The sequence below is a fragment of the Ranitomeya variabilis genome, chromosome 1 (assembly GCF_051348905.1).
Source record: "Ranitomeya variabilis isolate aRanVar5 chromosome 1, aRanVar5.hap1, whole genome shotgun sequence".
In the NCBI taxonomy this organism is placed as follows: Eukaryota; Metazoa; Chordata; class Amphibia; order Anura; family Dendrobatidae; genus Ranitomeya; species Ranitomeya variabilis.
The window spans coordinates 135,759,798-135,774,460 of record NC_135232.1 but is presented as its reverse complement, the minus strand read 5'-3'; positions in this window follow the sequence as shown (position 1 = coordinate 135,774,460).

Sequence of the window (14,663 nt, the reverse complement as noted above, 5' to 3'; positions counted from 1 at the left end):
TCTTGAGGTGCAACTCCACAGTGTGTTGGTGGTGGTATAACACTCAAGCTTTCTTCTTCCATCCCCTCTTGACAACATAAAGGGATTCATTATTGTTTTCATCTCCTAACTGTTGCGCGTCCATCACCTCTTCCTTCTCATCCTTTTCATGGTCCTTCTCCATTTGTCTGTGAGACTACAGGCCTGAATTTATAGATATTGTTAACCCTAAATGTAGCCTCCTCTGCTACCTCCTCTTCCCCCCCCAGGACCACCACCACCTCCTGCTCACCCACACTATTTAAAGTGTGCTTCAGCATGTAGATGACAGTAATAGGGATGCTGATGATGACATCATCACTGCTAACCATCTTAGTAGCCATGAAGAAAATGTACAGAAGGGTGAAGAGGTCCTTCATCTGTATCGAGTACGCAAGTGTGAATTGCACCCATCTGTACTGCTATGAAAAATGTCATCCGGCACCAGGTCTCTGCACTGCTGCCACAGTCACTGCAACATGTGCAGAATTTAATTCCACAGTGTGGTCATATCGCATATCAACTGGATAACCGGTAGTCCGAAAGATCTCTATACCAACTGAAGTGGAATGATGGAAGTCAGCACAACAGTGGTTTCTGCAGCAGCGCGTCCAAGCTGGGACAGTGGCAGAAGAATTGTTGTATCATCAGGTAGAGGATTGCAAACCATGCAAGGCATGTGTGTAAGGTCGGTTCAGCATAGGGCCGCCACCAGGTTTGCACCGTTATTGAACATGGAGTTACCTGGCTCCAGGTTGAATATAAACAGCCATTGCGCAAACTCAGCATCAACAACTGTTGATCTGTATGACTGCGATCTCCAAGGCATATTATTGTAAACACTGCTTTATTACGGTGAGCCCTGGCTGCACAGTACGGAGGTGGGAGAGAGATTCTCTCTGCAGTGTTGGAACCTGTGTTTAATTAAGGTAGAGGTTGAGGGCACAGGTGGAGGCCCTAGAGGAGGTGGAGGAGGCAGAAGCTCTGCAGGAACTGTTACATACAGAGGTTTGTTCCACAAGCCGTGGGGATTCCAAGACTTGGTGTCTAGTGACACCTCAGTATCTATTGATTTAGTTGTCCATACCCTGGTGTGTACTAGTTTAGTTCTCCAACCCAAGCTGTTTAATAGCTTAGTCCTCTAATCCTTGTTGTCTATTAGTTTACTTCTCCATGTTCTGGTGTTAATTTGTTTAGGTCTATAATCATGGCTGTTTAGTAGGTTAGTTCTCCAACCCCTGTTGTCACCCACCCACTTCCTTGACCACTTTTATGCGTTGCGGCCACAGTTCATGTCCTCAGAATTGACAACCCTTATCCTGGGAGACTTCAACAGCTCCACCTCCCCAACTGCATCCCAACTTCTATCTCTAGCCAGTTCTTGTGGCCTCTCACAACTTTCAAACTCTGAGACACACAAAGACGGTAACACCCCTGATCTGGACATTGTCCAGTTCAGTTTAATCTCATATACAACCAAAAAGCTACTTGAAATAATTAAAGGAGAATCATGTAAAATTTTAAATATTTTATTTAACACCAATAGAGCAATACACAAAATATTTAAAAACAAGAGGGGCAGTTGATAGCACTCAAAAGCAATATGTATAAATCCACAACAAATGTTTCTTTTATAACATTAAGTACTGGTAGTAAGGAGAGAAAAAAAATGTTTTCCGCTATAATACCAAATTGGTATATATCCCCAGTGGGGCAAAAATGAAAAAAGGTGCAGTTTAATAAATATACCAAGGAAAAATTAGTGGCATTTCAAATGCAGAAACAATCAACTTCAAAAGTAATTGGAAAGTGCATAGTGCTAGTGCATAAAGATGTCACTCCCTGAGGAAGCAAGACGTGTGAAACGCGCGTTGGAGTGTGAGGTGGCAGTATCAGCACATTTACTATGAGTACTGGTTAGTATACATCTCTTTATGCACTAGCACTATGCACTTTCCAATTACTTTTGAAGTTGATTGTTTCTGCATTTGAAATGCCACTAATTTTTCCTAATTTTTTGTCGAAAAGCTATGCGGAATGTATTTGCGATATATAAATAAAGGTGGTTATTAGAAGTAGATTGAAGATCCTGAAATTCAAGCTGTTAAGTTTGTCATGTGTAGGAGTAAAGAATCTTTTACATGAGCACAACTGCACAAATGAGGGTTTACTGCTGTGCTGACACAGGGGGGAGTAGGATGAACATGAAGAGCTGCTGGACGGTGAGAGAGGTGCAGGCAGAGATGTTATGGTGGATTGAGAAAGATGGGGTGCGCTTGGTATGTAAGATCAATCACAAAGAGCAGACATGTCCAATTCCGTATGAGCTGACATGCTCTCAGTCACCCCAACTGTAGGGGGTAAACAACTGGAGGATTTTCGGCTGGATACCTGTGTGACAACACTTGCCATGATATGGGAGGAGGAAGAATCAGAAGATGTGGTTGATGGGGTGGACGGTGGTTGGCGAGACCCACCAGTCTGCATTTAATCACAGTGACATTCCCAGATTAACACATGTTGATCACACATGTGCCAGGTCATGCATGTAGTACTGAAAATATTTCATTTTTTTACTCTACTAGGCTGTTTTTAAAAAAGTTGACAGATAACATGATTTTTTAGATTTTTGCCAGTCTGAAGAAAATACCCAAGATAGCCAACTGCAGAACCATGAAGGCTGCTGTCCACTGCCAGAATTAGGCCTCAGGATGCATTGGTTGTCGTGGATGCATAACTCTGTTTCTATGTAACCTCCTCATCTTTCTCCTCCTCCTCCTCTGCTGGTTTATGCTCGGTCAAAACTTTGTCCAGCCATGGATCAAAGTGAGAAAAAATTTGGGCATTGGTGCAGACGATTTCCTCCTCTTGACTCTGTGAATCATTAGAGTACACTTCCTATGCCCATGGCATACAATGTGTGAAGAGATCTGTAGACTCATCCATCTGTGGTTCCCAACAGTCATTTGGGCACTTGGAGAGTTGTGATGTGGTGGACAAAAAAAGGTAATTGGGGTGCCACCACTGAGGACTGTACTGTGTGATGTTAAGATGGAGGAAGAGAAGCAGAGGCCACTTGATGCAGCGCTTTCCATCTACTGGAGCACATGTTCTTTCTGGTCCTCATCTACAAAGCATAATGTTGTACAGCTGCCAAAGAAAGGGAGCGGAATTGACCATCCAGTAGCAGAAGTTGTAAAAATGCTGTGCAAATTCTGACTGCAGCAAAACAGTCTGACTTCTCATCCCTCATATAATACCTGTCTCACAATCCTAAACAGCTATTCAGTATTTTCAATTCTTTCTTCCATCCACCAATTCCCCCTCCCTCTCCTCTCATCTCAGCTGAAAACTTTGCCTCACCACCTGTGAATTTGACACAATAACGTCCCACCTCATTCTAAACTTTACCACAGTCTTCACCACAAGCCTAACCCACCTCTTCAACCTGTCACTAACAACTGGTGTCTTCTATCCTGATTGAAACATACCTCGATTACACCCATCCTCAAAAATCCCACCCTTGATCGATCCTCTGTTTCAACCTATCGCCCCATATCATTTCTTCCCTATGCCTCCAAACTACTGGAACAACATGTCCATTTTGAACTGTCCCCCACCTCTCCTCTTGCTCCCTCTTTGACTGCTTACAATATGACTTCAGGCTGCACCATTCCTCTGAAACTGCCCTGACTAAATTCACCAAATTCACCATGATCCAAGAAACCAAGACTTGGTGGGATCTTACCACTTTACAAAACTACATCTCTAAAGATATGATCCCTAGGGGATTAAGAATTAAAAAGAAATCAACCACCAATTTTGGTGAGACATTTTCCAAAGAATGGAATAGTATTCTGAGCACATGTTCGTTAAATCTTATGCTCCTCATTATTAGACATGAGGAAACAAAACTTTCTAACATACAAAAAGATATTGATAAATCCAAAGAAGCACTAAAAACGTGCAATATCATTCTTGATGAAAATGATGTTTTCAAGAAAACTCAAGATTAGTGTTGAGCGATACCATCCGATATTTGAAAGTATCGGTATCAGATTGGATCGGCCGATATCCAAAAAATATCGGATATCACCGATACCGATACCCGATACCAATACAAGTCAATGGGACACAAATATCGGAAGCTATCCTTGATGGTTCCCAAGGTCTGAAGGAGAGGAGACTCTCCTTCAGGCCCTGGGATCCATATTCATGTAAAAAATAAAGAATAAAAATAAAAAATATGAATATACTCACCCCTCCGACGGACCCTGGCTGTCACCGCTGCAAGCGTCTGCCTCCGTTCCTAAGAATGCAGAGAGTGAAGGACCTTCGATGACGTCACGGTCACGTGAGCGGTCACATGAGCGGTCACACGACCAATCACAAGACCGTGACGTCATCACAGGTCCTACACTCACTGCTCAAGATGATTTAACTAAATTAGAAGATGAAATCATGCTCAGAAAAAAACGCATATTCCAGCAAGATATGGATGACTGTGCTTCCAATAAAATTTATAATTGGAATGAATGGGAATCTTCCTCTAAAACACCAAAATCTATTTTGAAACATGCAAATTTAAAAAAAAGACAAAATAGTCAATATGTGAGTTTTAGCTCATGTGAAGGTGATTCTGATGGCAATGGTTTGAGCATGTCGGACAAATCTTTGAATGAATCTGTTTGCTGTGGTTCGGTGAAACATGTTAATAAGACAAAAAACACAAAAGGCGCGGCGGGAGGAAACATAGAAAACAGTTTTGGCATGCAGACCTGCCGCAAGAAATCAGTGCCAAGATAAATGTGGATAATGTCTTCAATTTATCATCAAGGGTTTTTTCACAGGATCAACTTCAAGTACTAGCTTATGGATTGAATTTTGTTCCTTATCAGGATTTTAATCTTTTTTCCACTATATTGGATATCAATAAATTTGTCCGAAACCTCACAGTAAGAAAACATTTTTGGTCTGATGAAAATACTGGAGATAAAAATCAATGAGAGAATATTGAGAATGTTTTTCACTCTTTAGATTTTCATGAACAAATTTCATTATTAGCATTACAGAAATTGCAAGTACATAATAAAGAATCTGGAGACATCATTAATCAATCCAATAATTTGAAAGTTAAAAATCCCTTTTTTATCCAATTCAGTTGAGAGCGGATTGCATGAATACATTTCAGGAGGTTTTAGAACATGAGCTCAAGATTTTGAAGTATAATGAAAAACTTACGAATGTGAACAGAAATCTATAAAAAAAAACAAAGGCAAGTTATCCAGGACATCAAAAACATGACGGACATAACCATAAAAGTGAGTGATAAAGGGGGTGCAATTGTCATCACGGACTCTTTGGAAATGAAATTTTGAAATTATTATCGGTTGAAAAAACTTATTGAAAATTAACTGTGGACCCTACTACCACTTTTAATAATAAAATGGACAAATTTATAGAGAAAGGTATATCTTTAGGAGTTATCTCCAAAAAAACAAGCTGAATTTTTGGAGGTTTCTTATCCTGTCATGCCCATCCTACATGGATTACCCAAAATACAGAAGACATTTTTTTTTCCTCCAATGAGACCTATAGTCTCACGTATAGGTTCCGTTAATTAACATATGGGACAATGGCTTGATTCTTTGTTACAACCATTGGTTTTGAGAATACCAGGACACATTAAAGACACTAAGGATGTTCTGGATATTTTGTCACACAAATATTGGCTGCCCAATTACACTTGGTTGAGTTGTGACGTAATTTCTTTACATACTTGTATACCACATAATATTGCGATGTCAGCATTAGAATTCCAGCTCAATAATTATAGTTCTTTTTCGCAGGATCTTATCAATTTCATTTTACAAGTAACACTCTTTTTATTGACTCACAATTTTTTTTCCATTTGACAGCTATTATTATTTACAATGCACGGGAGTAGCCATGGGGGCCAAATTCTCACCATCTTTAGCTAATTTAGATATGGCTTTTTGGGAGTATCATTTTTTGTTTGCAACCACCAACAGTTTTTCATCTTTTATTTCATGGTATGGCAGATACATTGACGATACATTAATCATATGGAAGGGGGATGTATCTGCCATACATGATTTTGTGGACTATATTAACAATAATGATTATAACACAAAATTTACACATGTCCATGAAAAATCTAAAATCTCGTTTTTGGATTTGGATTGACGGGTATTCCCAATCAATTAATTTCAACACAGACTTATGTTAAGCCTATAGCAGGCAACACGATTCTTCATGCGAATAGTAGTCACCCCAGGCATACAGTAAAATCTATCCCAGTAGGAGAGTTCACAAGATTAAAATGCAACTGTAATAATAATAACGCACTCAAAGATGATCTGGCGAGATCTTGCAGGAAATTCAACAAACGGGGATATCCCAACTGGATGCTTAATAGAGTGTTAAATATAGTCTCTAATAAAGATCAGAGTGATCTCACTTCATTGCGAGTATGTCAGGATAGAAACAACAAAATAATAAAGAATAACATGGCAGATAAACCATTTGTGTGCCTGCAATATAGTCCACAGTTTAATGCCATCAAAACTATCATTAACAGAGCCATTCCGATTTTGAATGAAGATCCTATTCTTGCAAAAGTCTTACAAAATGGTTGCAACATTGTAGCCAGGAGAGCGCCCACATTAGGGAATATTTTATCACCAAAAACTTTTATTTCCCACAAACAACAAGATACTTGGCTTAAATGTAAAGGCAGGTATAAATGTAATGTCACTAATTGCACTACTTGCAAACATTTAATTACTACAAAGTTTTTTAGTAATCATAACAACAGTAATACATTTAAAATCCAAGATTTTATCAATTGTAACACGCAATGTGTGATATACAAAATTAATTGTATTGTATGCAACAAAGCATATGTGGGTTGCACAATTAGGAAGTTGAAAAACCGCATCTCAGAACATCTATATGATATCTCCTGCAATGGAAACTACAACCGCAGCATATCTTCTGCAGCTAAACACTTTATTGAGCAACATTCACGTAACATTGACTCTTTGAGAATCACAGGTATAGAAAAAATTTTAAAAAATGCTTTGCGGTGGAGATAATCAGAAAGTTTTACTAACACGTGAAGCATATTGGATTTTCAACTTGGGCTGCAAATTTCCTGACGGTCTCAATAAGAGGAACAAGCTAATGTTCCACTATTAATCTAAACAAGTCATAGTGTAGCTTTATATGTAATTTTATTTGTGGTATTTGTTTTTCATTGTTTTCCATCGTTTATTTAGTTATTTTTATATATATATTTCTTACCAATTAGTCTTTTTATTCAACAGGACCTTCTGATCACGTGATATATTTTCAGCATTTGATTGGTACTAAGGTCTTTTTATACTAAGTTTGTTATGTGGTAGATTAGCTTTGACAAAGACCGCTGTGTCGGTCGAAACGCGTTGCTTTCCTCACGTGTGTTATGGTGATGTCCCAGGAGTACTTTCCATTTTAGCATTTTCAATTAAAATTTTGCCTTTTATTCAGAAGAAGTTGGAGCATTTCTTTTCTTTTTTCGAGTTTCATTACGTCTCATCAGGATGGAGTTCCGGGCCTCTTCATTGAATTGGTGAGCTGGCTTTTCTCTATTTTTTCTTTAAATTCACCAATGACCTACTAACTGCCAAATGAAAGCAACGAGAGTTTGTCCTCCTCCTTCTCCTGGAACGGCATCTTTCTTTGACACAGTGAACCATTCCCTCTTACTACAGACTTTCTGATCTGCTGACATTACAGACATGGCTCTTTGGATCTCCTCGTACCTAACAGACTGAACATTCAGCATCTCCCACTCATACACCACCTCCTCATCTAGCTCCCTATGTGTTGTGTCCACCAAGGTTCAGTTGTTGGACCGAGAACCCTGCTTAGAGTAACACGCGCACGCTCCCTCCTTCTTAAAAGGACTGCCCGTATCAACCTAACGTATTCCCAGCCTATAGCTGGGCATCACCTTCTATTTAAGGCTTCTCCAATATGGCAGTGCCTGAGCTACATTGTTAGTTTGCCTTGCATGCTTGCTAGTTTTCAGGTACCCAAGGTCCACCTGTCTGCTTGTCTACCCTATACCTGGCTGCTCTTACCTGTCTGTGCCGGTCTGTTTATACCTGTCTGTGCTCTTCTGTCCACCAGCTGGTCCAGATCGCAACCTGCCAGAGCCCATCTGTCTAACACTCTGTCCAGACCGCATCTGCCAGTGCTTTTCTGTTCCTCAGCTGGTCCCATCTGCACTAGGGTTGAGCGACCTTAACTTTTATAGGATCGGGTCGGGTTTCACGAAACCCAACTTTCTCAAAAGTCGGGTCGAGTGAAATCGGCCGATCCTATAAAAAAGTCGGGGTCGGGGTCGGCCGAAACCTGAAACCCAATGCACTGCAATGGGATACTATGGTTCCCAGGGTCTGAAGGAGAGGAAACTCTCCTTCAGGCCCTGGGATCCATATTTAAGTGTAAAATAAAGAATTAAAATAAAAAATATTGATATACTCACCTGTCCGGCGGCCCCTGCAACTTACCGAGGGAACCGGCGGCCTGCTTTGGTTAAAATGAGCGCGTCCAGGGCCTTCCGTGACGTCACGGCTTTGTGATTGGTCGCGACGGCCCATGTGACCGCCACGCGACCAATCAAAATCCGCGGACGTCATTCTCAGGTCCTAAATTCCTAGAATTCTAAATTCTTAAGGTCCTTCACGCACTGATTCTTAGGAAGGAAGGCTGCCGGAAAGAAGCAGGGCGCGCGCGAGGGTGAGTATATTCCTATTAGGTATATACTCACCCTCAGCTTCTTTCCGGCAGCCTTCCTTCCTAAGAATCAGCACGTGAAGGACCTTAAGATGACGTCACGGCTTTGTGATTGGTCGCGACGGCCCATGTGACCGCCACGCGACCAATCACAAGCCGTGACGTCACCGCAGGCCATTCACGCGCTGATTCTTAGGAAGGAAGGCTGCCGGTTAGTACCAGGGCGCGTCAGAGGGTGAGTATATCAATATTTTTTATTTTGATTCTTTATTTTACACTTAAATATGGATTCCGATACCGATTCCCGATATCGCAAACATATCGGAACTCGGTATCGGAATTCCGATCCCAGATTCAGAAGATCGCCGACCTCATGGCCGACCCCACACAGGGGTCGGGTCAGGTTTCATGAAACCCGACTTTGCCAAAAGTCGTCGACTTCTGAAAATGGCCGACCCGTTTTGCTCAACCCTAATCTGCACCCATGGTTCCAGAGTCTCTACAGTGCCTACCTGAATTTTTCATCCCTCCTTTGGGCCGTAGCAGCTTACCCGCTGTAGGGGGTCAGCTGCCACCTTCTGTAGGCCAGCCATAGAGTAGCACCTTGTGCCACCTCTTTGTACCTCCTTGGGATGCAGTTTTTGCCTGCTGCCACTTGTCCGAGTAGGAATTTGGTAAGCCACCTAGTTACGCCCCTTCCAGGCTTTCAGAGGGATATGGATCAGTGATTCCACCACCTTGCCCGTTAGTTTCTCCATCTGCTGGATTGGCTGTAGTGGAAGAAGTGTTGGCCCGCTATATTAATTCTACTTTATTGCAATTGATGCCACTTTGTTGGTGTCTGCCACTAATTTTTGTAAATGTGTAGACTCCTGCTTGGGTCTCCTTCATGCATGTTGCCTGTAGCAGTAGGCCTCCAAGACCGTCAGGCCTCCACTTCCTTTACTCCTTGTTACTATCCTTAGATTTTTCCGACAATAGTAGTCTGAAAAATGTATGTGATATTTGTGGCACCTGAGTGTAGCTGACAATAAATGCAGGTTGAGCTGTTGCATCTGGTATCAAGGCTCTCAGCACAGGAGGCCTACACCGATCCCTCACACATCTCGCCTTACTGTGATGTTCAATTGAAAGCTGCAAATGCTGTCCCAGACCTTGAAACCTCACGCCTGGCTGATTACTGCAGTGCCATGCTACAGTTAGTACTGTGGGTGAATTGTGGCTACTTTCCTGGTATCTGCCCCTCATTTGATGAGTTTTGGCAGAATTTGGGGCCTTTATAAGGTGTTATGCATGTGTTTGCTTTTGCCTCCCAATGAGATGAATGACATTGGTTATGTTCAGCGAATATTTGACAAATTAATTGGCGATTATTGCAAATTTGGCGATTGTAATACAATCCAAACATTTAAATATTTGCTCATCTCTAGTCATCACACACCAACAGGCCAGGCTTGAGGTTCAAAGGCACCAAAAAATAATTTGTCTGCTGTTTGATCCCCATCAACAGCTACTGCGCGGTGTGGAATTTGTCCTCCAAACAGATGAGTTTCAGAACAGCCTGTTGTCATTTTCCCCTGGATGTGCTGAAGTTGGTGGTGCAGGTCTTACTGTGACCAATGAGGGGGAGGTTGAGGAAGCGAAGTAGGAGGGGGAGGCAACATGGAAAGAGAAATATTCAGAAATCCTGGGAGGTGGTAGGACATGTACTAGAAAACATTCCGCCTCTGTCCCAGCCACCACTACATTCACCCAGGGGGCAGTAAGGGAGGTGTAATGTCACTGGCTGTCATGTCTACTGATAGAGTTGTGCAGTGCACATCTGATCTGGCATGCAACATGTGTATGCATGGGCATCCAGGAGTGTGGAAATGTTGTCATACAGGACCATAGCTGGTGGGTGCATAGATGGGTATTTCTTCTTTCTCTCAATAGTTAGGGGGATGGAAAGCTGAATATTTACATTGAATGATGAGGAGATGCTCGTTGACACTGATGTTGGTAGTGGTGATGCTGTAACATCCTCTCTTTGCGGAGATACAGGTGGATCTGTTGATCATGAGCGGGAGGATGAGGAGAAGATCGAAGCAGAAGGGAGAGCAGGAGGAGGCTCAGATCTGTCATACTTTTAAAGGTGTGTACTCCACTGCACCTCATGCTTGGAATTCTGTTGTGGACTATACTTCTTGGCTCCCTCTTGTGGTCACTAGTGGTTTGGCACTTGGATTGTCTTTTCCCAGGTTGGTACTCACCTGGTTCTTAGGCCTGGGGTGTTGCTATTTAAACTTCCTGGATTCTCAGTCCAGTGCCTGGCATCGTTGTAATCAGTTCATTTCTGTTTGCTCCTGTCTTCAGGTCCTGGTTCCTTGCAAGATAAGCTAAGTCCTGCTTTCTTATTTTTGTTTATTTGCATTGTTCTTATTTTTGTCCAGCTTGCACAAAATGTGATTCCTGATATTGCTGGAAGCTCTAGGGGGCTGATATTCTCCCCCCTCACTGTTAGTCGGTTCGGGGGTTCTTGGATATTCAGCGTGGATATTTTTTGTAGGGTTTTTTGCTGACCATATAAGTCATCTTACTATATTCTGCTATTAGTTAGTGGGCCTCTCTTTGCTAAAATCTAGTTCATTCTTACGTTTGTCTTTTCTTCTTACCTCACCGTTATTATTTGTTGGGGGCTTGTACTATAACTTTGGGGTCTTTCTTCTTGAGGCAAGAGAGGTCTTATTTTCCCTGACAGGGTTAGTTAGTTCTCCGGCTGGCGCGAGACGTCTAGGATCAACGTAGGTACGTTCCCCGGCTACTGTTAGTTGGTTGTGCTAGGATCAGGTATATGGTCAGCCTTGTTACCACTTCCCTATGAGCTGGTATTTATGTTTGCAGACTTTGCTGTAATCTCTGAGATCCTCTGCCATTGGGATCATAACAGTATGCCAGGCCAAAGAGTGAATTGCTGAAGCGGGATTAAAAGAAAAGAAGTTCTGAGTTTTTTGTTTTTTTTTTCTTCTTCCCCTTTGTCTCTGAGTGGCTTGAAGCTTTGCTGCAGACATGAATGTTCAGACCTTGATTACTAGTGTGGATCAGCTTGCTGCACGAGTGCAGGGCATTCAGGATTTTGTTGTTAGCAGTCCTATGTCAGAGCCTAAGATACCTATTCCTGAGCTGTTCTCTGGAGATCGATTTAAATTTAGGAATTTTAGGAATAATTGTAAATTGTTTCTATCTTTGAAACCTCGTTCGTCGGGAGATTCAGCTCAGCAAGTTAAAATTGTTATCTCCTTCTTGCGTGGCGACCCTCAGGATTGGGCTTTCTCGTTGGCGCCAGGAGATCCGGCATTGGCGGATGTTGATGCGTTTTTTCTGGCGCACGGATTGCTTTATGAGGAGCCTAATCTTGAAATTCAGGCAGAAAAAGCTCTACTGGCTATCTCTCAGGGCCAGGATGAAGCTGAAGTGTATTGCCAAAAATTTCTGAAATGGTCCGTGCTTACTCAATGGAATGAATGTGCTCTGGCCGCAAATTTCAGAAATGGCCTTTCTGAAGCCATTAAGAATGTGATGGTGGGTTTCTTAATTCCTACTAGTCTGAATGATTCTATGGCGCTGGCTATTCAGATTGATCGGCGTTTGCGGGAGCGCAAATCCGCTAATCCTCTGGCGGTGTTGTCTGAACGGACACCTGTCTCAATGCAATGTGATAGAATCCTGACTAGAACCGAACGACAAAATCATAGACGACAGAATGGGCTGTGTTTTTACTGTGGTGATTCTACACATGTTAGATCAGCATGCTCTAAACGCCTAACAAAGGTTGTCAGTCCTGTCACCATTGGTAATTTGCAGCCTAAATTTATTTTGTCTGTGACTTTAATTTGCTCATTGTCTTCCTACCCTGTTATGGCGTTTGTGGATTCAGGTGCTGCCCTGAGTCTTATGGACTTGTCGTTTGCTAAGCGCTGTGGTTTTGTCCTGGAGCCTTTAAAAATTCCTATTCCTCTCAGAGGAATTGATGCTACGCCACTGGCGGAAAATAAACCGCAGTATTGGACACAAGTGACCATGTGCATGACTCCTGAACATCGGGAGGTGATTCGTTTTCTTGTTCTGCATAATATGAATGATTTGGTCGTTTTAGGTCTGCCATGGTTACAGACCCATAATCCAGTTTTGGATTGGAAGGCTATGTCTGTGTCGAGTTGGGGTTGTCAGGGAATTCATTGTGATTCTCCGCCGGTGTCTATTGCTTCTTCTACTCCTTCAGAAGTTCCTGAGTATTTGTGTGACTATCAGGATGTATTCAGTGAGTCCAGGTCCAGTGCTCTTCCTCCTCATAGGGACTGTGACTGCGCTATAGATTTGATTCCTGGTAGTAAATTTCCTAAGGGACGATTTTTTAATTTGTCTGTACCCGAACATGCCGCGATGCGTTCTTATGTCAAGGAGTCTTTGGAGAAGGGGCATATTCGTCCATCCTCTTCCCCTCTTGGTGCGGGATTCTTTTTTGTGGCCAAAAAAGATGGGTCTTTGAGACCTTGTATAGACTATCGGCTTCTGAACAAAATCACTGTTAAGTTTCAGTATCCTTTGCCACTATTGTCGGACTTGTTTGCTCGGATTAAGGGTGCCAAGTGGTTCACCAAGATAGATCTTCGTGGTGCGTACAACCTTGTGCGCATTAGGCAGGGAGATGAATGGAAAACTGCATTTAATACGCCCGAAGGTCATTTTGAGTACTTGGTGATGCCCTTTGGGCTCTCTAATGCTCCTTCAGTGTTTCAGTCCTTTATGCATGATATCTTCCGGAAGTATCTAGATAAATTTATGATTGTTTATCTGGATGATATTCTGTTTTTTTCTGATGATTGGGATTCTCATGTAAAGCAGGTCAGGATGGTGTTTCAGGTTTTGCGTGATAATTAGTGTTGAGCGATACCGTCCGATACTTGAAAGTATCGGTATCGGAAAGTATCGGTCGATACCGGCAAAGTATCGGATCCAATCCGATACCGATACCCGATACCAATACAAGTCAATGGGACTCAAGTATCGGACGGTATTCCTGATGGTTCCCAGGGTCTGAAGGAGAGGAAACTCTCCTTCAGGCCCTGGGATCCATATAAATGTGTAAAAGAAAGAATTAAAATAAAAAATATCGCTATACTCACCTGTCCGACGCAGCCTGGACCTCAGCGAGGGAACCGGCAGCGTTGTTTGTTTAAAATTTGCGCTTTTACTTGGTTACGTGAAGTCCCGGCTTGTGATTGGTCAGGGCGGCCATGTTGCCGGGACGCGGACCAATCACAGCAAGCCGTGACGAAATTACGTCACGGCTTGCTGTGATTGGTCCGCGTCCCGGCAACATGGCCGCCATTAACCAATCACAAGCTGTGACGTCACGGGAGGCTGGACACGCGCGCTTTTTAAAATGGGCGCGTGTCCAGCCTCCCGTGACGTCCCGGCTTGTGATTGGTTGCGCCGCGGTCAACCAATCACAAGCCGGGAGGCTGGACACGCGCGCATTTTAAAATTTTAAAATGCGCGCGTGTCCAGCCTCCCGGCTTGTGATTGGTTGATCGCGGCGCAACCAATCACAAGCCGGGACGTCACGGGAGGCTGGACACGCGCCCATTTTAAAAAGCGCGCGTGTCCAGCCTCCCGTGACGTCACGGCTTGTGATTGGTTGCGTCTCCCATGTGACTGCGACGCAACCAATCACAAAGCCGGGACGTAATTTTAAAATCCTTAAGGACCTGAAATTACGTCACGGCTTGCTGTGATTGGTTGCGTTGCCCATGTGACTGCGACGCAACCAATCACAACGCCGGAACGTAATTTTAAAA